This window comes from Lycium barbarum, chromosome 8, assembly GCF_019175385.1.
Source record: "Lycium barbarum isolate Lr01 chromosome 8, ASM1917538v2, whole genome shotgun sequence".
NCBI lineage: Eukaryota > Viridiplantae > Streptophyta > Magnoliopsida > Solanales > Solanaceae > Lycium > Lycium barbarum.
In genome coordinates this window covers 41,765,165-41,788,027 of record NC_083344.1, presented here as the reverse complement: position 1 = coordinate 41,788,027, position 22,863 = coordinate 41,765,165, and positions in this window count along the sequence as shown.

The window sequence follows — 22,863 nt, the reverse complement described above, 5'->3', positions numbered from 1 at the left end:
TGTGTGTGTGTTGGGTGTTGTGGCCGTGACTTGAGTGGAGTAGAAGGCAATGTGAAATTGATTTGTTTAGTTGGTTTGTGGCGTCGTTGTGACCTTTATAACGTAAATGAATGATTAACGAATTGAAATGGCATTGGAAATGGTTGTGGAGTATTATGGGAAAGTGTATACCTTTTGTATAATTGTGTATATTCTTGTATAATTATGATGCTAAAGACTTTAAATGGGATTTATGGTTGATGTTAATGAATTTGAAGTGAAACGATGCAAGTTAGAATGTTCGTCGTGACTTTTGACGTTTGGGATGCAATATGGAAAGTAGCGAATTGTTTGAACTTATGTATATTGCTTGGAATATTGTTGGGACGTGTTTGAATAATCTTGAATGAGTAAATGAATACAATAATGTGGACATAGATTTAGAATTGTGAAGTTTGAATGAAAAGTTGCCAACTTATATAGTAAGGAAGAACATTGAAGTTAGAATGGTTTGATTATGGTTTATGTTGTTTGATGATGTTTGGGTTGTTGTTGTTGATATATTTTGAGCCGAGCTAAGTCTCGGGGGTATTAGATATATAGGGGAAATGCTGCCGAAATTTCGGTAGACAAAAATCCAGTTAATGGAAATTTTAAGCCTAAGAATCTCTAATTGGTAACTTTGACCATTTGCAGATTCTGGACGAAACGGGATTTGATTTTGGGGAAAGCATAAGACGTCTATAAGGTATGTAAAGCTTCCCACTTCTTCGTTTGGCATGTCTTAGTATGTTAGGTGAATATTGGAACTCCCGGAGCATTTCTGCTCCTCGAAACCCGATCTACAAAATGACTACTATTCATTCAATTCAATTGAAGCCTAAAGGCTCTGTTTTGGCTAGAATGCACTCAAATGTCCGAAACCTATCGAAATGTGATCGGGTCACTTTGAAATCATTATGTATGATCTTTAGCCTCTAAATGTTCGTAAATTATGTTCGTCACCTCAATTGACTCGAGGTGGGCCCGCTAACCCCGAAACGCCCTATTTGTGCTATCGGGCTCTCTTTTTGGATGACCTTCGATATGAGATCTTCGACTTTGAGACTTCCCTCTATGAATTATGTTTTGACTATTACGATATGTTAAGTTTTGTTTTGAGCCATACGTACCACTTTGGAAACATTTTGTGAAATAGACCTTCGTATCAGCTAAATATTCGATTATTTTGGGTTATGAAATGACTTATGAAATCATTATGTTTTGAAAGGCTATTTTGAAATATGATTTGCATTTGTTTGCTCACGACTCCGCTCGTGCCTTACTATGACTTCGTTCACCGGTTCCCGGGCCGGTTATGATTCGTGCGCCCTATGATAATTCGGTCATATGCTGTGTTACGGTTCCCGAGGCCTCACCATAGGGCCGGGTTCCGTTTGGAGTTATGCTGTGATATGGCTAGTGATGCGATACGCTCACTTATGTTTGTGTTCGGGGATGTACGGTGATTCGAAACGTTCTGGTGTTATGCTGTGTGTGGCGCCAGCGTCGGAGTGGCGACCACTTTCTTGAGCGTTTGCATGATTTAGTTTGCATTATGTATATGTATATGATTTGGTACGGATTTTGACATACTGATTGGTACTTCCCTTTGATATCCGGTTTGCTTTCAGTTTTGGCCCATATTTCTGTACTCCGTGCTTTACATACTCAGTACATATTTCGTACTGACCCCCTTTCTTCGGGGGGCTGCGTTTCATGCCCGCAGGTACAGATATTGGGGATCCTCCACTGTAGGCTTCACTCTCTGCTATTTCAGAGTACTCCTTCTTGACTCGGAGTCCACTTTTGGTACAGACTTCTTTTGCTATGTATATATTCTGTACATTTGACTATTTGGGTACGGCGGGGCCCTGTCTCGCCATATGTCTTTGTTTTGAATTCGTAGAGGCCTGTAGTCATATATGTGGGGCGAGGGTCCTATGTATGTTTGTTTGATTTTGTTTTTCTGGTCTTACAGCGGTCAGTTTGTTATGATGGCCCTAAATGGCCCTTATGCTTATATTTGTACTTATGACCGGCGATGTCTATTCCGCCGCTCCGTTTGGATTCGATATGACATTTTGATTTGTGCGACCGCTTAAGACATATTTTGATATAACCTATGTTGATATGACTTTTGTGAAATTTTGAAATACGTTCGGATTTGGTAATTGAATATGTGATTTGGTCTGGGCACCCAGCTAGGGTGCCAGTCGTGGCCCACGGGGCTGGGTCATGACAAAAGTGGTATCAGAGCAGTTTGTCCTCGGAATGTCTACAGGCCGTGTCTCGTAGAGTCTTGTTTATCGATGTGTTGTGCACCACATCTATACACAGGAAGCTACAGGGCATTTAGGATGTTACTTTCTTTGGAATCTTAGATCGTGCGATAGAGCTGTGCTATTAGGATGATTCTGATCTGACCCGTTCTTGTGATTGCAGTGATGCCTCCGAAAAAGGCAACAGCGGCCCAGAAGGGCAAAGCGAGGATGGGAGAGACTAGTCAGGCACAGCGATCTACCCGGGCTCGTGTTTATGATTTGCCTGAGGTTGTGCCTCATTCGGAGGGGTCTGCTACACCCCCACTAGTATAGCCTGGGGCAGGACCTTCAGCAGCTCCAGAGGTCCGTGTACCCGCTCCCGAGACTCCAGCTCCTCAGCCGGGGGCGGAGGATAGGACCCTGAGGGAGGCTGTACAGTTGTTGACTACACTGGTGGCAGGACAGGTTCGCAGACGCGGGCGGAGGGACGATGATGATGATGACAGGCGGGACAGCCTGAGAGTTCGGGAGTTTTTATTATGTGGCCCTCCAGAGTTTTTCGGGTCTAAGATCGACGAGGACCCCCACGACTTTATTCGGGGGATGCGGCGCTCACTGGACTTGGTCAGGGCTTCAGAGACCTAGTCGGTCGAGCTGGCTTCGCACAGACTTCGAGATGTTGCCACTTACTGGTACGAGACTTGGGAGTTATCTAGGGGTGAGGGTGCTCCTCCAGCTACGTGGGATCAGTTTGTGACTGCTTTCACCCGCCACTTTCTGCCCCCAGAGTTACGGCGGGCGCGGGCTGACCGATTCTTACATTTGCAGCAGAGGGGTCGGAGTGTTCGCGAATATAATCTTGAGTTTGATTCTCTGGCCCGATATGCACCGGCCGTGGTAGCAGATATGTCTGATCGGATGCACAGATATGTTATGGGATTGGATCGGTATTTGATTGACGGCTGTATGGCAGTGTCATTACAGGCAGATATGGACATTGCCCGACTTCAGGCCTATGCGATGGGTATGGAGGATCGTCACAGGTCTGACCATTCTGGTAGAGATCGGGATAGGAGGCCGTCCAAGAGGGCTAGGTCCGCAGGCTATTCTGGAGATTTTCGGGGCGGACAGCCTCAGCAGCAGCAGTCAGGCAGACAGCTACCTCCGTCCGGCCGGAGTACTCAGTCAGGCAGCCGGAGAGTTGACAGTGCGGGACCGTCTGGGGCTGGTCAGAGCTCCAGAGTGGCAGGTTCACAGATGACTAGAGGTCCCAGCCAGACCATACCACCCAGGCCCCGTTGTTCTCATTGCGGGAAGTCTCATCCTGGGGAGTGTTATCGAGCTACTGGAGCTTGTTTTTCGTGCGGTGGTCAGGGCCATTTTATGAGAGATTGTCCGTTGGCCAGCGGTTCTGGTAGTGTGGCTCAGCCGACAGGGTCAGCCGCCGGTTCATCATCTGCTCCATTTGCTGCACGCCCTGCAGGGCGAGGTGCGCCGACACCGGCGGGACGCGGTCGAGGCCGCGGTGGCGTTTCAGGTTCTAGCGGTCCCCCGAACCGCATATATGCTTTGGCCAGTCGCCAGGATCAGGAGGCTTCGCCAAACGTCGTCACAGGTACATTACTGGTTTTCTCCAGATCTGTATATGCATTGATTGACCCTGGTTCTACTTTATCATATATTTCCCCGCTCGTTGCTAGAAAAATTGGGATAGTGTCTGAGCTTATAGAGCCATTTGAGGTAGCTACGCCAGTTGGGGATTTTGTTATAGCGAGACAGATCTATAGGGATTGTTCTGTGACTATTTATGATCGTTGCACTAGGGTTGATCTGATAGAGTTAGACATGCTTGAGTTTGACGTCATTATGGGTATGGACTGGTTGTCTTCTTGTTATGCTAATGTTGACTGCCAGAAAAAGGTAGTCCGTTTTCAGTTTCCAGGGGAACCAGTCATAGAGTGGTTCGGATCTACTGCGTCGCCGAGGGGTAAGTTTATTTCATACCTCAAGGCTAAGAAGATGATCCAGAAGGGTTATATCTATCATTTGGTTCGTGTGCACGATACTGCAGCGGAGATACCTACCCTTCAGTCTGTTCCGGTCGTTAGTGAGTTCCCAGATGTATTTCCTGACGAGCTTCCTGGCCTTCCGCCTGAGCGGGAGATTGATTTTACTATAGAGTTGATGCCGGATACGCAGCCTATATCTATTCCCCCGTACAGGATGGCACCGGCTGAGTTGAAAGAGTTGAAGGAGCAGCTGAAAGATTTGTTGGATAAGGGCTTTATCAGACCCAGCACATCACCCTGGGGAGCGCCGGTATTGTTTGTTAGAAAGAAAGATGGGTCACTGCGGATGTGTATCGACTATCGGCAGCTGAATAAGGTGACTATTAAGAATAAATATCCCCTCCCCCGGATTGATGACTTGTTTGATCAGCTGCAGGGTGCTAAATATTTTTCGAAGGTAGATCTGCGCTCAGGTTAACATCAGGTGCGAGTGCGGGAGTCAGATATCCCGAAGACTGCTTTCAGGACCCGGTACGGGCACTATGAGTTCCGAGTTATGTCTTTCGGGCTGACTAATGCTCCAGCGGTATTTATGGATCTAATGAAACGGGTATTTCGGCCTTTTCTAGACATGTTTGTTATTGTGTTTATTGATGACATTCTGATTTACTCGCGATCAGCCGAGGAGCATTCAGATCATTTGAGGGCGGTGCTTGGTATTCTCCGTCAGCAGAAGTTATACGCTAAATTCTCCAAATGTGAATTCTGGTTGACTTCTGTGGCATTCTTGGGCCATATTGTCGGTGCAGACGGTATTCGGGTCGATACGCAGAAGATTGAGGCTGTACAGAATTGGCCCAGACCTACTACACCGACGGAGGTGCGCAGTTTTCTGGGGTTAGCTGGTTATTATCGCAGGTTTGTGGAGGATTTTTCTTCTATTGCAGCACCACTGACGAGGCTTACTCAGAAAGCAGCGAAATTCCAGTGGACAGATGCCTGCGAGCGCAGCTTTCAGATGCTGAAAGAGAGATTGGTTACAGCACCAGTTTTGGCTCTCCCAGAGGGATCCGATGGGTATGTTGTTTATTGTGACGCCTCTGGTATTCAGATAGGATGTGTATTGATGCAGCACGGTCGAGTCATAGCCTATGCTTCCCGGCAGCTCAGACCGCACGAGAAGAACTATCCCACTCATGATCTTGAGTTGGCCGCGGTAGTTCATGCTTTGAAGATTTGGCGGCATTATTTATATGGGATCCATGTTGATATCTATACGGACCACAAGAGTCTCCAGTATATTTTTAAGCAGAAGGAGCTAAATTTGCGGCAGCGGAGATAGCTTGAGTTACTAAAGGATTACGACGTTGATATTCTGTACCATCCGGGGAAAGCCAATGTGGTAGCTGATGCGCTTAGCCGCAAGTCCGTAGGCAGTCTGGCTGGTGTACCATCTGATAAGAGAGATTTGGTTCGTGATATTCATCAGCTGGCCAGCCTCGGAGTTCGTTTGGCGGATTCTGGAGATTCTGGGATTTCTGTTCGTCCAGTTGCTGAATCATCTATTATTCAGGAGGTAAAGCAGCGCCAGTTTGAAGATCCTCTCCTGATTCAGTACAGAGATGTGGCCCTTAATAAAGCAAAGACTCAGTTTGAGATCTCGCCTGAAGGAGTATTATTATATGACGACAGATTCTGTGTACCGGACGTTGCGGGATTACGGCGGCAGATTATGGGCGAGGCCCATAATGCACGGTATTCTGTTCATCCTGGTTCCACTAAAATGTATCGGGATCTCAGGTGTTTGTATTGGTGGGACAGCACGAAGAAAGATATTGCTGAGTTTGTTAGTCAGTGCCCGAACTGCCAGCAAGTTAAGATCGATCATCAGAAGCCCGGTGGATTATTACAGGAGATGGAAATTCCAGCCTGGAAATGGGAGATGATTAATATGGATTTCGTTGTTGGGTTACCGCGCACTCCACGCAGGTATGATTCTATTTGGGTTATTGTTGACAGGCTGACGAAATTAGCCCATTTTCTTCCGGTTCGGACTACTTATTCGGCTGAGGACTATGCCAGATTGTATATTAGAGAGATAGTCAGACTTCACGGAGTCCCTATATCTATTATTACTGACCGAGGTGCCCAGTTTACAGCTAATTTCTGGAGGTCATTTCAGGAGGGATTAGGGACTCAGGTGAGCCTTAGTACAGCTTTTCACCCTCAGTCCGACGGGCAGGCCGAGCGCACTATTCAGACGCTCGAAGATATGTTGCGGGCCTGCGTTATTGATTTCAGGGGCAGCTGGGATGATCATTTGCCGCTTATTGAGTTTGCCTATAATAACAGTTATCACTCCAGCATTCAGATGGCTCCGTACGAGGCCCTTTATGGCAGGAAATGCAGATCTCCTATTGGCTGGTTTGACGTAGGCGAGACTAAGCTGATTGGGCCAGATGTGATCCAGGAAGCTGTAGATAAGGTAAAGCTTATTCGAGAACGATTATTGGCTGCTCAGAGTCGACAGAAAGCTTATGCAGATAGACGACGTCGACCGTTAGAGTTCCAGATTGGCCACTGGGTGTTCCTGAAGGTGTCACCCATGAAGGGTGTCATGAGATTCGGTATAAAGGGTAAGTTGAGCCCCCGGAACATTGGGCCGTATCAGATCGTTCGAAAGATAGGCGAGGTCGCCTACGAGGTAGACTTACCATCCGATTTGGAGGCCGTACACCCGGTGTTTCATGTGTCTATGTTGCGGAAATGTATTGGTGATCCTTCTAGGATATTCCCAGTTGATGACATTCAGGTGACGGAGCAGTTATCTTATGACGAGCAGCCTGTATCTATTCTGGATCGACAGGTGCGGAGACTACGCACTAAAGAAGTGCCCTCCGTCAAAGTCCTGTGGCGCAACAATAATCGGGAGGAGATGACTTGGGAGGCGGAGGACGAGATGAAAAGGAAATACCCTCACTTGTTCCCGACGTCCACAGGTAATCTAAACCTTTCAGTTTGTTATGTTGGTTGATAAAAATAATTTTGTATGCCACTAATAATAAAGAACTCCCCCGCCTTGGTCATAAGACTTTATAAGGTTAATTCAACATTCGGGGACGAATGTTCTTAAGGGGGGGAGAATGTTATGTTCCGTGTTTTCGTATAATTGGAAAGCGAGAAATAGTCAAGACTTGTGTGTCATAAGGAAATAATTTGACTCTAGTGGATATGACTATGTTGGTTATGAAATCACTAATGTTAAGATATCGGGGAAGGCCGAGGGTAAATTTGGAATTTCGGAAATTAGTTTCGGGAATTACAAAACGGGACTTTTAATGAATTGGGCCAAGAATTAGACAACAAAAATTGAGGCCCAAGATTGTGGGGTGGCCGGCCATAATGGCATGGTCCAAGCCCATTTTAGCAAGTCATGTGCTAAATCATCCTTAGCCTTAGAATGTTCAAGAAAAATCATCAAAACAAACAAAAAAAATAAGAAAGCACCTCAAAATACCTCTCGGCCGAACCATAGAGAAGGGAAAGAAAAAAAAAATTGCAAGCTTGATTCTAGCCTTAAAAATCTTAGTTTTCCCATATTTGTAAAGTACTCAAGACCCTCTTCAACGGGGTACAATTAGTTTGGCGAAAGGTGCGCGTTTGCGGCAAGTCGGAAATTTAAGAAAAGGTAAGAATTTTGCTATTCTTTTGTTATGGAATTTGTATGAATGTGATAAGGATTGAGAATAGACGAGAATTCCGTAACTTTGATGTGTGTGCAAAACCGTGGGTGTGTGTGTATTGGGTGTTGTGGCCGTGACTTGAGTGGAGTAGAAGGCAATGTGAAATTGATTTGTTTAGTTGGTTTGTGGCGTCGTTGTGACCTTTATAACGTAAATGAATGATTAACGAATTGAAATGGCATTGGAAATGGTTGTGGAGTATTATGGGAAAGTGTATACCTTTTGTATAATTGTGTATATTGTTGTATAATTATGATGCTAAAGACTTTAAATGGGATTTATGGTTGATGTTAATGAATTTGAAGTGAAACGATGCAAGTTAGAATGTTCGTCGTGACTTTTGACGTTTGGGATGCAATATGGAAAGTAGCGAATTGTTTGAACTTATGTATATTGCTTGGAATATTATTGGGACGTGTTTGAATAATCTTGAATGAGTAAATGAATACAATAATGTGGACATAGATTTAGAATTGTGAAGTTTGAATGAAAAGTTGCCAACTTATATAGTAAGGAAGAACATTGAAGTTAGAATGGTTTGATTATGGTTTATGTTGTTTGATGATGTTTGGGTTGTTGTTGTTGATATATTTTGAGCCGAGCTAAGTCTCGGGGGTGTTAGATATATAGGGGAAATGCTGCCGAAATTTCGGTAGACAAAAATCCAGTTAATGGAAATTTTAAGCCTAAGAATCTCTAATTGGTAACTTTGACCATTTGCAGATTCTGGACGAAACGGGATTTGATTTTGGGGAAAGCATACGACGTCTATAAGGTATGTAAAGCTTCCCACTTCTTCGTTTGGCATGTCTTAGTATGTTAGGTGAATATTGGAACCTCCGGAGCATTTCTGCTCCTCGAAACCCGATCTACAAAACAACTATTATTCATTCAATTCAATTGAAGCCTAAAGGCTCTGTTTTGGCTAGAATGCACTCAAATGTCCGAAACCTATCGAAATGTGATCGGGTCACTTTGAAATCATTATGTATGATCTTTAGCCTCTAAATGTTCGTAAATTATGTTCGTCACCTCAATTGACTCGAGGTGGGCCCGCTAATCCCGAGACGCCCTATTTGTCCTATCGGGCTCTCTTTTTGGATGAACTTCGATATGAGATCTTCGACTTTGAGACTTCCCTCTATGAATTATGTTTTGACTATTACGATATGTTAAGTTTTGTTTTGAGCCATACGTACCACTTTGGAAACATTTTGTGAAATAAACCTTCGTATCAGCTAAGTATTCGATTATTTTGGGTTATGAAATGACTTATGAAATCATTATGTTTTGAAAGGCTATTTTGAAAGATGATTTGCATTTGTTTGCTCACGACTCCGCTCGTGCCTTACTATGACTTCGTTCACCGGTTCCCGGGCCGGTTATGATTCGTGCGCCCTATGATAATTCGGCCGTATGCTGTGTTATGGTTCCCGAGGCCTCGCCATAGGGCCGGGTTCCGTTTGGAGTTATGCTGTGATATGGCTAGTGATGCGATACGCTCACTTATGTTTGTGTTCGGGGATGTACGGAGATTCGAAACCTTCTGGTGTTATGCTGTGTGTGGCGCCAGCGTCGGAGTGGCGACCACGTTCTTGAGCGTTTGCATGATTTCGTTTGCATTATGTATATGTATATGATTTGGTACGGATTTTGACATACTGATTGGTACTTCCCTTTGATATCCGGTTTGCTTTCAGTTTTGGCCCTTATTTCTGTACTCCGTGCTTTACATACTCAGTACATATTTCGTACTGACCCCCTTTCTTCGGGGGGCTGCGTTTCATGCCCGCAGGTACAGATATTGGGGATCCTCCACTGTAGGCTTCACTCTCTGCTATTTCGGAGTACTCCTTCTTGACTTGGAGTCCACTTTTGGTACAGACTTCTTTTGCTATGTATATATTCTGTACATTTGACTATTTGGGTACGGCGGGGCCCTGTCTCGCCATATGTCTTTGTTTTGAATTCGTAGAGGCCTGTAGTCATATATGTGGGGCGAGGGTCCTATGTATGTTTGTTTGATTTTGTTTTCTGGTCTTACAGCGGTCAGTTTGTTATGATGGCCCTAAATGGCCCTTATGCTTATATTTGTACTTATGACCGGCGATGTCTATTCCGCCGCTCCGTTTGGATTCGATATGACATTTTGATTTGTGCGACCGCTTAAGACATATTTTGATATAACCTATGTTGATATGACTTTTGTGAAATTCTGAAATACGTTCGGATTTGGTAAATGAATATGTGATTTGGTCTAGGCACCCAGGTAGGGTGCCAGTCGCGGCCCACGGGGCTGGGTCGTGACAGCGGGGTCCTGTCCCGCCTATATAATGTTACATACTCTCTTAGAGGCTCGTAGACAGTTGTGTATGGGTAGTCTTTTAGCCTTGTCGGCTCATATTTTGTATATTATTTTGATAGCCTCTTCGGCTTATGTATATAGATATGGGCATTGTTGTCGATGATGATATAAATGGGTTGTTTCCCAATGAGACTAGTATTATTGATGTATGTAAATTACGAGTAAGCCATGTGGCTCGCCTAGATGCGAATGAAAATGTACATTAAAAGGTGCTTGGGTGGGTTAGCACAGGGTAACAGTCATGGCCCTCCGGTCGGGTCATGACAAAAGTTATATCAGAGCAGTTCTATGCTAAGGTGTGTCTACGAGCCATTTCCAGTAGAGTCTTGTTTATGGGTGTGTTGCGCGCCACACTTATAAACAGGGGGCTGCGGGCATTTTAGAAATGAATGACCTTCTTTCTTTATAAGATCATGCGATAGAACCATGATATAAGGATTTCTCTTTCCTTAACCGTGTATTCTATATTTAACAAATGCCTGTAAAGAGGAAGGCTGCGACAACCCAAAAGGTTGTAGAGGAGGGTGAGTCCTAGAATGCGGTTCAATCTCAGTCCTTCCACTCAGTGCCTATTTCTGAGGAGCACGAGGGAGCATCAGCCCCAGCTCCTCCACCGGATGGTTCAGGCCAAGTTGTAAAAGAGGCCATTCATTTACTTACTCAGTTGGTTGCCGCCCAGACTCAGCGGCAAGGTGCAGGTCAAGGTGATAGGGTTGTTAGTGCAAGGTCCTGTGATTTTATTAGCTTGAACCCTCCAAAAATTTTCGGGTCAAAGCCGGATGAGGACCTTCTGAATTTTATTGATGGGATGTTGAGGACACTTCGGTTAATGCATGCTTCAAACATTGAATCGGTAGATTTAGCGTCCTATAGATTGCGAGATGTCGTGGTTCATTGGTATACGGTTTGGATGTCTTCAAGGGGAGTCAACGCACCTCCCCGGTATGGCAAGAATTTGTGGATGCCTTCCTCCGACATTACTTGCCCCCAGAGGTTCGGCGGGCTAGAGTCGATAAATTCTTGAATCTTAGGCAAGGAAGTATGAGTGCCTTAGAGTATAGTCTCTGCTTCAATTCTTTGTCTAGGTGTGCTCCGGCCAAGGTAGCGGATATGGGTGACCGAGTGCACCGATTTGTGAGAGGCCTAGGGACACATTTGATGGACAGGTGCTGGACTGCATCCCTTCAGGATAACATGGATATTTCAAACATTCAAGCCCATGCCCAGAATTTAGAGGAAAGACAACAATAGCAAAGAAGTGAGCGTGAGCATGATAGAGGGTATAGCAAGAGGGCTAGATCTTTGGGTCCGACGAGTGAGTTTAGAGGCGAGAAAAGACAATAGTTTTCAAGGAATTCATGCCATTCTATGACTAGTGCGCCTCCACGGTTTACAGGCCAGAGATTTGATAGGTCTACTTATTCTGGGCTGAGTCAGAGTTTCGGGGCTTCAGGTCCTCAGTTCAGAGGTGATTCTGGTCAGGCAAGGCCACCCGTGCTATGGTGTTCCTAGTGCGGGAAGTTACATTAGGGCCAGTGTTGACTAGGTTCAGAGGTTTTCTATGCATGCGGTCGGCTAGGCCATATCATGCGTAATTGCCCCTCAGTTGCTGGCAGGGGTAGGGTCCAACCTTCAAGATCGGCAGCCGGGTCTTTAGCATCTATACGCCCTATGGGGCCAGGTTCATATGTGCCAGTCAGCCATGGTAGAGGAAGAGGGAGAGTTCCCAGTTCTAGTGGTCCTCAGCACCGTATTTATGCCTTGGCGAGACGCCAGGATCTCGAGTCTTCTCCCATTGTCGTCACAGGTATATTATCGGTATTTTCTCATAATGTATATGCTTTGATAGATTCGGGCTCCACATTGTCATATGTTATATATTGCGGGTCGGTTTGGGGTCAAACCGGAGTCAATTAAATCTTTTGAAGTATCTACGCCCGTTGGTGAGCCGGTAATAGCTAGTCGAGTATATAAAGACTGTATAGTCCTGATTTGTGACCATGGTACTATGGTTGATTTACATGAGTTAAAAATGGTGGACTTTGACGTTATTATGGGCATGGATTTGTTGGCTTCTTGTTATGCCAATGGTGATTGTAAAATAAAAATGGTTCCCTTCTAAATTCCGGGAGAACCAGTTTTAGAATGGCAAGGAAATAGTGTGTCCCTAAAAGGTAGGTTTATTTGCTATCTAAAGGCAAGAAAATGATCGTAAAAGGTTGTATTTATCATCCGATTCAGATTCAAGATGTAGAAGCTGAAACACTAACTCTTCAGTCTGTCCCCGTGGTGAATGAATTTTCGGATGTATTCTCGGAAGAGCGTCCGGGCCTCCCTCCAGAACGGGCGATTGATTTCGCTATAGATGTACTACCAGATACAAAGGCCATATCTATTCCTCCTTACAGAATGGCACCCGCAGAGTTGAATGAGTTGAAAGAGCAATTGAAGGACTTGCTTGAGAAAGGCTTTATTAGGTCTAGTTCTTCCCCGTGGGGACCTCCCGTGTTGTTTGTCCGAAAGAAAGATGGCTCCTTGCAAATGTGGATTGACTATCGGCAACTGAATAAAGTGACGATCAAGAACAAATTTCTACTTCCAAGGATTGACGACTTATTTGATTAATTGCAAGGCGCCAAATGGTTTTCAAAAATAGATTTGAGATCTGGGTATTATCAGGTACGAGTTAGGGAGAAAGATATTTTTAAGACAGCCTTCAGAACAAGATACGGCCATCTTGAGTTCCGGGTAATGTCATTTAGGCTAATTAATGTGCCGACAGTATTTATGGATTTGATGAACAATGTGTTCTGGCCCTTCCTAGATTTATTTGTGATTGTGTTCATCGACGATGTCCTGGTATAGGTCCGAGGTAGAACATGTGGATCATTGCTTACTGTTCTTAAAGTTCTTCAAACTCGAGGGTTATTTGCCAAATTTTCTAAGTGTGAGGTTTGGTTGAACTCAGTGAACCTTTTGGGGCATATTATTTTGGCCGATGGTATTCCGGTAAATACCCAAAAGATTGAAGCCGTGAAGACTTGGCCAAGGCCCACAACTCCTACTGAAGTTTGTAGTTTTCTGGGCTTAGCAGGCTATTACAGGAGATTTGTAGAAGGTTTTTCTTCTATTTCTTCACCGCTCATGAAGCTGACCCAGAAATCAGCCAAATTTCAATGGACAGATGCTTGTGAACGTAGTTTCCAAGAGCTAAAGGATAGATTAACTTCTACCCTAGTCTTGACACTTTCAGAGGGATAGGAAGGTTATGTTGTCTATTGTGATGCTTCAGGTGTTGGGCTAGGATGTGTGTTAATGCAACAGGGAAAGGTAATTGCGTATGCTTCAAGGCAGTTACGGAAACATGAGAAAAATTATCCAACCCAAGATCTTGAATTAACTGCAGTGATTCACGCATTGAAGATGTGGAGTCATTATTTGTATGGCGTCCACGTTGATACTTATACAGATCATAAGAGCCTTCAGTATATCTTCAAGCAGAAATAATTGAATTTACGGCAACGACGATGGTTGGAATTATTGAAGGACTATGATGTTGACATCTTGTATCATCCCGGAAAAGCGAATGTTGTGGCTGATGCTCTTAGCCGTAGATGCATAGGAAGTTTATGTGATGTTTAGCTAGAGAAAAGAGAGTTAGCTCGTGAGCTCCAGCAATTAGCTAGCCTAGGAGTTCGGATAGTGGACTCAGGCAATATGGGAGCTACCATTCAGAATTCAGCGGTCTCATCACTAGTGGTTGAAGTGAAAGAGCACCAGTACGAATATCCTATGCTAACTCATTGTAGAAATATACTTCCTCAGAAGGAGAATTCATCATTTGAGATTTCTGGAGACGGAGTTCTCCGATGCCGAGGCAGGTTATGTGTTCTTGATGTTTCAGGATTACGCCACCAAATATTGAGAGAAGCCCATTGTTCCCGTTATTCCGTTCACCCCGGAGCAACGAAAAGGTATCATGATCTTAAATCTATATATTGGTGGAATGGGATGAAGAAAGATATAGCGGAATGTGTAGCTCAATATCCCAACTGTCAGCAAGTGAAAATTGAGCACCAAAAGCCGGGCGGATTGTTGCTAGCTATAGAAATTCCAACTTGGAAATGGGAATTAACTAACATGGACTTTATTACAGGCTTACCCCGTTCTCGATGTAAGTATGATTCTATATGGGTGATTGTGGATAGACTCACGAAGTTAGCTCATTTCTTACCGGTCAGAACAATATCTATGGCAGAAGATTATGCAAAGCTTTATGTTAAAGAGATAGTGAGACTTCACGGTGTTCCCGTGTCTATTATCTCTGATAGGGGGACTCAGTTTACAGCCAATTTTTGGAGATCTTTCTAAGAAGGTGTGGGGACTCAGGTGAGCCTTAGCACGGCATTTCACCTACAGACTGATGGACAAGCTGAACGTACCATTCAGACCATTGAGGATATGTTATGGGCATGCATATTGGATTTTGGAGGTAATTGGGATGATCACTTACCACTTATTGAGTTTGCTTATAACAATAGCTATCATTCTAGCATCCAAATATCTCCATATAATGCTTTATATGGGCGGAAGTGTAGATCTCTAATTGGGTGGTTCGAAGTAAGAAAGACCAAATTGATATGGCTGGACTTGGTCCAGCAAGCTATAGAGAAAGTAAAGCTTATACAGGATAGATTGTTAACAGCTCAGAGTCACCAAAAATCCTATGCAGATAATCTTCGGAGAGACTTAGAGTTCCAAGTGAAAGATTGGGTATTTTTGAAGGTGTCGCCAATGAAAGGCGTAATGAGATGTGGTAAGAAGGGCAAGCTCAGCCCTCGATGCATTGGGCCTTATGAGATTGTATGCAAGGTAGGCTGAGTGGCTTATGAATTAGATCTACCCCTGGACTTGGAGTCAGTTCACCTAGTTTTTAATGTATCGATGCTTCGTAAGTGCATCGGAGATCCTTCTAGAATTGTACCAATAGATGATGTCCAAGTTACCAAACAAATGTCTTATGAAGAAGTCCCCTTTGCCATTTTAGATAGACAAGTACGGAAGCTCAGAACCAAAGTCGTAGCTTCAGTTAATGTTTTATGGAAGAATAATAATAGGGAGGAAATGACTTGGGAAGCTGAAGAAGGCATGAAGTTCAGGTACCTGCATTTATTTCCACCTTTAGAGGAGACTCAAGCAGAGACGCCATTATCCTCATGTATGTAGTGTTTTCCTTGATGTTTTTCCTAGTCGTGTGTGGCCATGCTTATTGATGTTATTGTTGTAGCCCTGTGAGGCAATGTATTTTGGGTTGATGTTGCCGGATGGTAGTGACATATTATAGGGGAAACGCTGGCGAAATTTTTATAAAATCCCCAAGAACCTAACATTTGAAGACGAATGTTCCTAAGGGGGGAAGAATGTTACAGCTCGAAAATTTCGGATGTGTGGCCTTATGGATAGGCTAGTGTGAGCTTAGGATGATTATAAAATCCTTACGAGATTAAGGGAATTATTAGATAGCTTAAGGTGCATACTATAAGATTTCGAGTCATATGAATATATGAAGTTTAGTTGGTTGAAGGAAGTGAAGCGTAAGTCGTGCTCGGATGGTTTCCCCCATAATCGAGCAAATATTCATTAAGAAATATCTTGTGGGGCTGATATAGGGCCTATTGTATGGTTAATGAAGTGTTACATAAGTGCCACGAATGTTCCACGAGGATTGGAAGTCAAACGAGTCGTCAAGAATGGAATTCAGAAAATTCCCAGTTGTACGGCCATTTGTATGGACCGTATAAGTTATACGACCCATATAATGGTCCGTAGATTTGTTCTAGAGTAGGGTGAAACCTAGGAAGATTATACGGTCTGATTATATGGACCGTATAAATTATACAGCCCGTATAATCGGCCGTATAACCGGGTCGGGTCAGATTTTCTTTTTATATACAAGGCCGACCCCCACTTTATTTTCATTTCCCACATTTCTTCCAAGCTATCCAAAGCTCCAAAACCCTTTCCCAACATATTTCACTCAAATCCAACAGATTACAAAGATCAAATAGCAAGAATCAAGTGTTCATGTGTTAGAAAGCTTCCTAGGGTTGGTAGATTTCAAGAAGTACTTGGGCATTGTTGCTAGGGTTTTTGTAGCAGTTGATAGCTGCTCCAAATCTTGTTCCTATGGGATAAAAAGGTATGTTTCCATGCTTATTACATGTTATTTAGAATGCTTGGTTGTAGCAAAACTTGGGTAGAAGAAGGAAGTAGAGAATGTAGTCTAAATGTAGTTTTTATGAGGGTTGTGAGTAGTATGAATCCTCCTAAATGTAGATTATTCAAGATTCTATAGTGAACGTTGAATAGCTAAGAAGACAAGAGGTATGTAACACTAACTCTTCTTTCATTAAGGCATGATTCCTTTGCTATATACCCTTTCATGAGTTCCATAGTGTCCTCCCAATAATTCTATCTCTAAACGTTACTAAAGTACATGATCCTCGATACTTTCATGATTATATTGCATCCCTTATATGCTAGTTGATCCTCCAAGGATAGACGTAACGAAACGATGATGGCAATGATGTTGACGATGTTTATGGGTTCTTATGTATACGTGTCTATGTATGTATGACTATTATGTAACACCAAGCTTATATAACGGGGTATGATACCTATCGTGCGCACACCACTGAAGTTGGGTACGGATAACACAAAACCTTGGTAGGGCCAGGTATGTATAATCACCGAGCCTTGTCATGGTCGGGTATGCGAATCACCGAAACCTTGTGGTCGGGTATGGTATGAGTATGAATATGGATACGAGTATGAATAAATTCGAATACACATATGTATGTGTATGTATGTACATGAGTAAGCATTAGAAATGGAAGGTCCCTATGAAAGACAAGTAGATATGATGAAGGCCACTAGAAGTACAAATGAATCTGTTACCTCCTGATTCTCCCATCTTATGTTATTTCTTGTGTTGTGTATTATGCTTCTACTATGATGTCGATTATGCTTTACATACTCAGTACATTATTCATACTGACGTCCTGTTGTTTGTGGATGCTGCGTCATGCCCGCAGGTGGCCAGGGAGACATGCTTGATTTATAGACTTCTTATTCAGTGGCTGCATAGAGGAGCTCCATTTCATCCGGAGCTACAGCTTTTGGGTATTATTCTTTTGTGTACATACATATGGGCATGGCGGGGTCCTTCCCGCCTATATGATGTTACCTACTCTCTTAGAGGTTCATAGACAGTTGTGTATGGGTAGATGTCTTTTAGCCTTGCCGGCTCATATTTTGTATATTATGTTGGTAGCCTCGTCAGCTCGTGTATATAGATATTGGCATTGTTGTCGATGATGATATAAATGTGTTGTTACCTAATGAGACTAGTATTATAGATGTATGTAAATTACGAGTAAGCCATGTGGCTCACCTAGATGTGAATGAAAATGTACGTTAAGAGGTGCCCGATTGGGTTAGCACCAGGTGCCCGTCATAGCCCTCCGGTTGGGTCATGACATGAATGCAGTGCCCCCAGAAAAAGGGACGTCAGTACGAATAATGTACTGAATATGTAAGGTAAGATAACAACTGAAATGAAATAACAAGCTATACTCTTGTATTTCAAGAAAGCATCTAGAGGTACTCTACATGGGTTGCCTTTAGTCTGAGGCTCAGGGATAGATAACTCCATGGCTCATAGGCCAGGTATAATCAACTCCATGACCCGTAGGTCAGGTATGCGCAAGTCAGTGACCCGCCGGTCAAGCAACAACTCCATGACCTGTAGGCTAGGAAACAACTCCATCACCCGTAGGCCAGGCATTCTGTCTCACTGACCAACTTGCCAGGCTAAATAAAATGTAAATATATGTATATCATGCATGTACTGAAAAATACCAACTTTGTAACATGTCTCTTCTGTCTCTCTATGAACTCCAGGACATAGGAAGGGGATATGGCACCGCAGAAAGAATAACAGAACACACAGAAGTCAGGCAACAATATGACAAGCACTATTTGGATAGATCTCTAGTCACAGGGTTCATTACGCTCTTACCGTATATGGAATCATGCCAAGAAAAGAAGGAACAACCTTAACATACCTGAAGCTTCCTTCTCGACTTTCCAACCTACTTCCTATCTCGCAATCTACGCAAGATCAGTCACAGTCTCGTAATCTACATATAAAACCATTAATACTATTGTTAGACTCATAATCATACTCTTGTCTTAAGCCTTCAATTTAAATCCTTTTAGAATCTGCCGAAATTCGGGTAGCATCTCCCCTGTTTATATCCCTAACCCGAAATCACAATACCTAAAACCAACAATAACAACAATAACACTAACATCAATGACATCATCATCAATACTACTATACTTCATAAAATATCCCACACGATGTTTATCTGATTTCTGAACCAACTAATCCATTATACGATAGTTTAATAACTCTATCCTTGTAAGTAAACCTAAATAAATATCAATAAGGAGAGATTCATACCTTGTTCTTACTAGAGAAACAATATCTTCAATATTTACTTTGAATCCAAGCCAAAATCCACCGTAAAACGATACTATGATCACAACTACACATTACCCGAGCCTCGATTTAATACTCTGCCACTTGAAACCACTCACAAACCCTCAATGTAATGATACATATGTGTCTCTCTATGTTTCCTGAGCTCTCTAGAATATGTTAGGGAATAAATGAGGGTTTTTGACCCTTATATAGGGTGTTTAACTCGGTTTCCACCGACTCAGAAATTGCCCTTCGCGTTCTCGGCTTTGGGTCGCGTTCGCGAAGGGTTATTCAGTCCTCCTCTTCACGTTCACGGCCCTGGGGTTGCGTTCGCGAAGGGTTAATCCCTGCTCTGGCGACCTAAACTGTAACGTCCACAACTCTCCACTCCAATGTGATATTGATGAGCGGTTTGTTGCGTTGGAAACTATACTTCATGAACTCCAATATTGGAATTTGCTTAACTTCAAAACTCTTCACATACTAAAAGATATTCTTTCTCTAATTTGGACCAAAATTGTCCTCCATCTTTTCTCCAAAGCTCCAACAAACTTAATTTCCTTAATCCACTTGCCCTCCAATCCTTCCCTAGCTTAATATATGAACTTAAAACCTCATAATCATAATGTAGGAGCATATAATATCATATACCCTAGAAGGTACTCCAGTATCCACAATTACACAGCTAACACCTAATGAATCTCAAAGTACAAAACTACGAGGTGTAACAAGAAATGACTTGGAAAGTTGAAGAGGAGATAAAGGCTAATTACCCATATTTATTTTTGTCATCTCAAGAGGCTTAGTCTGAGGTATCATCGCCCCCAGGTATTGGTTTTATTTATAGTTGTTGTGATTGGTCGTGTGAGACCATAATGTTATATGTTTTGGTATATGGCCTAGTGTAGCATTATTTTAGGTTGTTGTCTACAGGTTGGATTGATGTATTTACAGGGGAAACTCTAGCAAAATTTATGTAAAATCCCTAAGAGTCTAAGATTCGAGGAATAATGTTTCTAAGGGGGGAGAATGTTACACCCCGTGATTTTGTACTTTGAGATTTGCTGTGCATTAATGGTTCTATTCTTGGATACGAGGGTTATCAAGGTTAAATGGTATTATACAAGTTTATCTCATAGTTATAAAGGGTTAATTTCATGTTTAGCAGGTATTGGATAGATTAAAAGTTGAACAAATTGACGAGAAAATGTTTCCGAGGAAAAGGGGGTTTTGTAGCCGGATATACGGACCGTATAATGTTTTACGGACCGTATATCTGGCTAACCTCCACCGTAACTTGGTTCTAGAAAAGGGAGAATCGCTAGTAAGGATTTACAGTCTAGTTATACGGACCGTATAAGTTCTACAGTCCGTAAAGTTGACCGTAAAATCGAGTCGGCCCAGATATTATTTATAAGTTATATATATTCGGCCCTAATTCATTTTATTTCATTTCCAACATTTCCCAACTTTTTGGGAGCTCTATAACCTTCTCCCTATTATATTTAACAAAACCCAAGTGAAATCATAGATGAAGAGGCAAAAATCAAGAGAATCAAGTGTTTTGAGGCTCACTAGGGTTTGTAGACCCCAAGATTTTCTTTGGTGTTGAAGTTGGGGTTTCGCTCAAGTGGGATAGTTGATTCAAAGCTTGCTCTTGTGTGATTAAGATAAGTTTTCACATCCATTTTAATGTTATTAAGAATATCTAGTTGTTGAATAACTTGATTGAGGGAAGCAAGCAAAAGAGGAAGTTCAAATATGTGTTTGATGATATTAAGAGTAATAAATTTACTTGAGTTGTAACTGTTGGAATGCTTTAAGTATAATCTTGTTATGAATGGGGGTAGTGATGATGAGGAAGTATGCTAGACGAGTGTATATAGAGTTGTGTTGAAATTGTTGCTATGTGTTGAATATGAAAAGGAGTTTTGGGCATTAAATGAAGTCTCTTAAATATGGAATCGATGATAAAGTTATTTGTTACACCTCGTAGTTTGGACGTAGAGTTTCGTAGGTGTCAACTGCTTAATTGTGAAAACTGGAGTGATATGCGCCTATTTTATAGTTATAAGGGTTTACGATCATGTATGAGAAGTATTGGAGGTCAAATGGGCGGAAGATGAAAACATTGGGCTAACTGAACAGAATTGCCCTGCGCGTTCGCGATATGGCCTCGCGTTCGCGATGGCCATGGAAATTCCAGACCATCGCGTTCGCGAGAGGACCTCGCGTTCACGAAGGTAAATTATTAAGTCAGTTCCATCGACTTTGACCCCCTATATAAAGCGTAAAACCACACCATTTCACCAGATAATTCACAAAAAAAAAACTCAGAAAACAGATAAGGGTGTGAGGATATCATAAATTGAGTGATTTTCTAGTGGCGGAATATTAGTTTAGGCTCGGATAGCGCGTAGTTGTGATTTGTAGTAATCTTTTGCGGTGGATTCGGTCTGGATTCTAGGCAAACACTGAAGATATTGCTATCCTAGTAAGAATAATGTATGAATCTCTCCTTATTGATATTACTTTAGGTTTATTTACGGAGATAGAGCGATGAAATGGTCATATAATAAACTAGTTGGTTGAGAAATCGAATGAACATCATATGGGATGTTTTATGGAGTATTTTAGTATCGATGATGATGTTGTGATATTAGTGTTGTTATTGTGATTTCGGGCTAGGGGTGAAAACAGGGGAGATGTTGCCCGATTTTCGGCAAATTCTAAATAATTTCATTTGAAGGCGTAAGACAAGTATATAAAGATAAGCCTAACAATGGTATAAATATTCTTGAATGTAGATTATGAGCTTGGAGGGATAAGCGTAAGTAGTTAAGAATGCTAAAAGGTATGTTAAGGCTTTCCTTTTCTTACATTTTGGCATGATCCTATGATATGAGCAACCAACGAATAATCAAGTCACCATATTACTCTACTGTTAGAGGTACTAAGAGTATCTCAGTTCATGATGATCCTGTACCTCTTTATTATGATTGTCCCTTCTGTTCATGGGTCCTGAGTTTCTATCATGATAATGTTAGTTCATATCTATGCATTGCATTCATTCACATACATGCATATTGACCCGTGACTAGAAGGCGTTACATACGCGTATATTATATATATATATATATATATATATATATATATATATATATATATATATATATGGGGTATGGGAAAAGGGAAGGTGTTATATATGCACTACCACCTGATCAGCTGGTGTACAGTGATGATGATTATGATGCCGGAAGGGGCCATTATGCTATTATGATGCCTGAAGGGGCTGCCCGAAGGGGCTATTATGCTATTATGCCCAAAGGGGCCTATATGATATATGGATCGGGCCGCACATTCCTCGGCACTGTTATATGGGATATAGATCGGGCCGTACATTCCTCGGCACTATGACCTATGCATATCATATGCCCGCAGAGGCATTTTCGGTAAGCAGAGAAATACAGTTATGTTCAGATAGTCAGACATATAAATTCATTCACACAGAGATGTTTAGATAATCAGACTTACAAATGCATTCAGTCAGTCAGTTTAGCTTACAAGTTTCAAATTTTCTTCATGAATCCTATGTGTATGTTACTATTATGCCTTACATACTCGGAACATTATCCGTACTGAATCCCTTATTGTTCGGGGGCTGCGTTCATGCTTGGAGGTAGAGTAGACAGAGAGACGATCCTGCTCAGTAGAGCTTCTTCATATTTGTTGTTGGTGCGCTCCACTCGATCCGAAGCTGCTGTCTGTTTTGGTATGTTATGTTAGATGTATATCCACACGGGTACGGTGAGGCCCTGTCCTGTCCTTTCTATAGTTTGGTACTCCAGTAGAGGTCTGTACACAGATGTGCACAGTTGACAAGATGTAGCCATATCGGCTCCCATCCTTTTGTGGT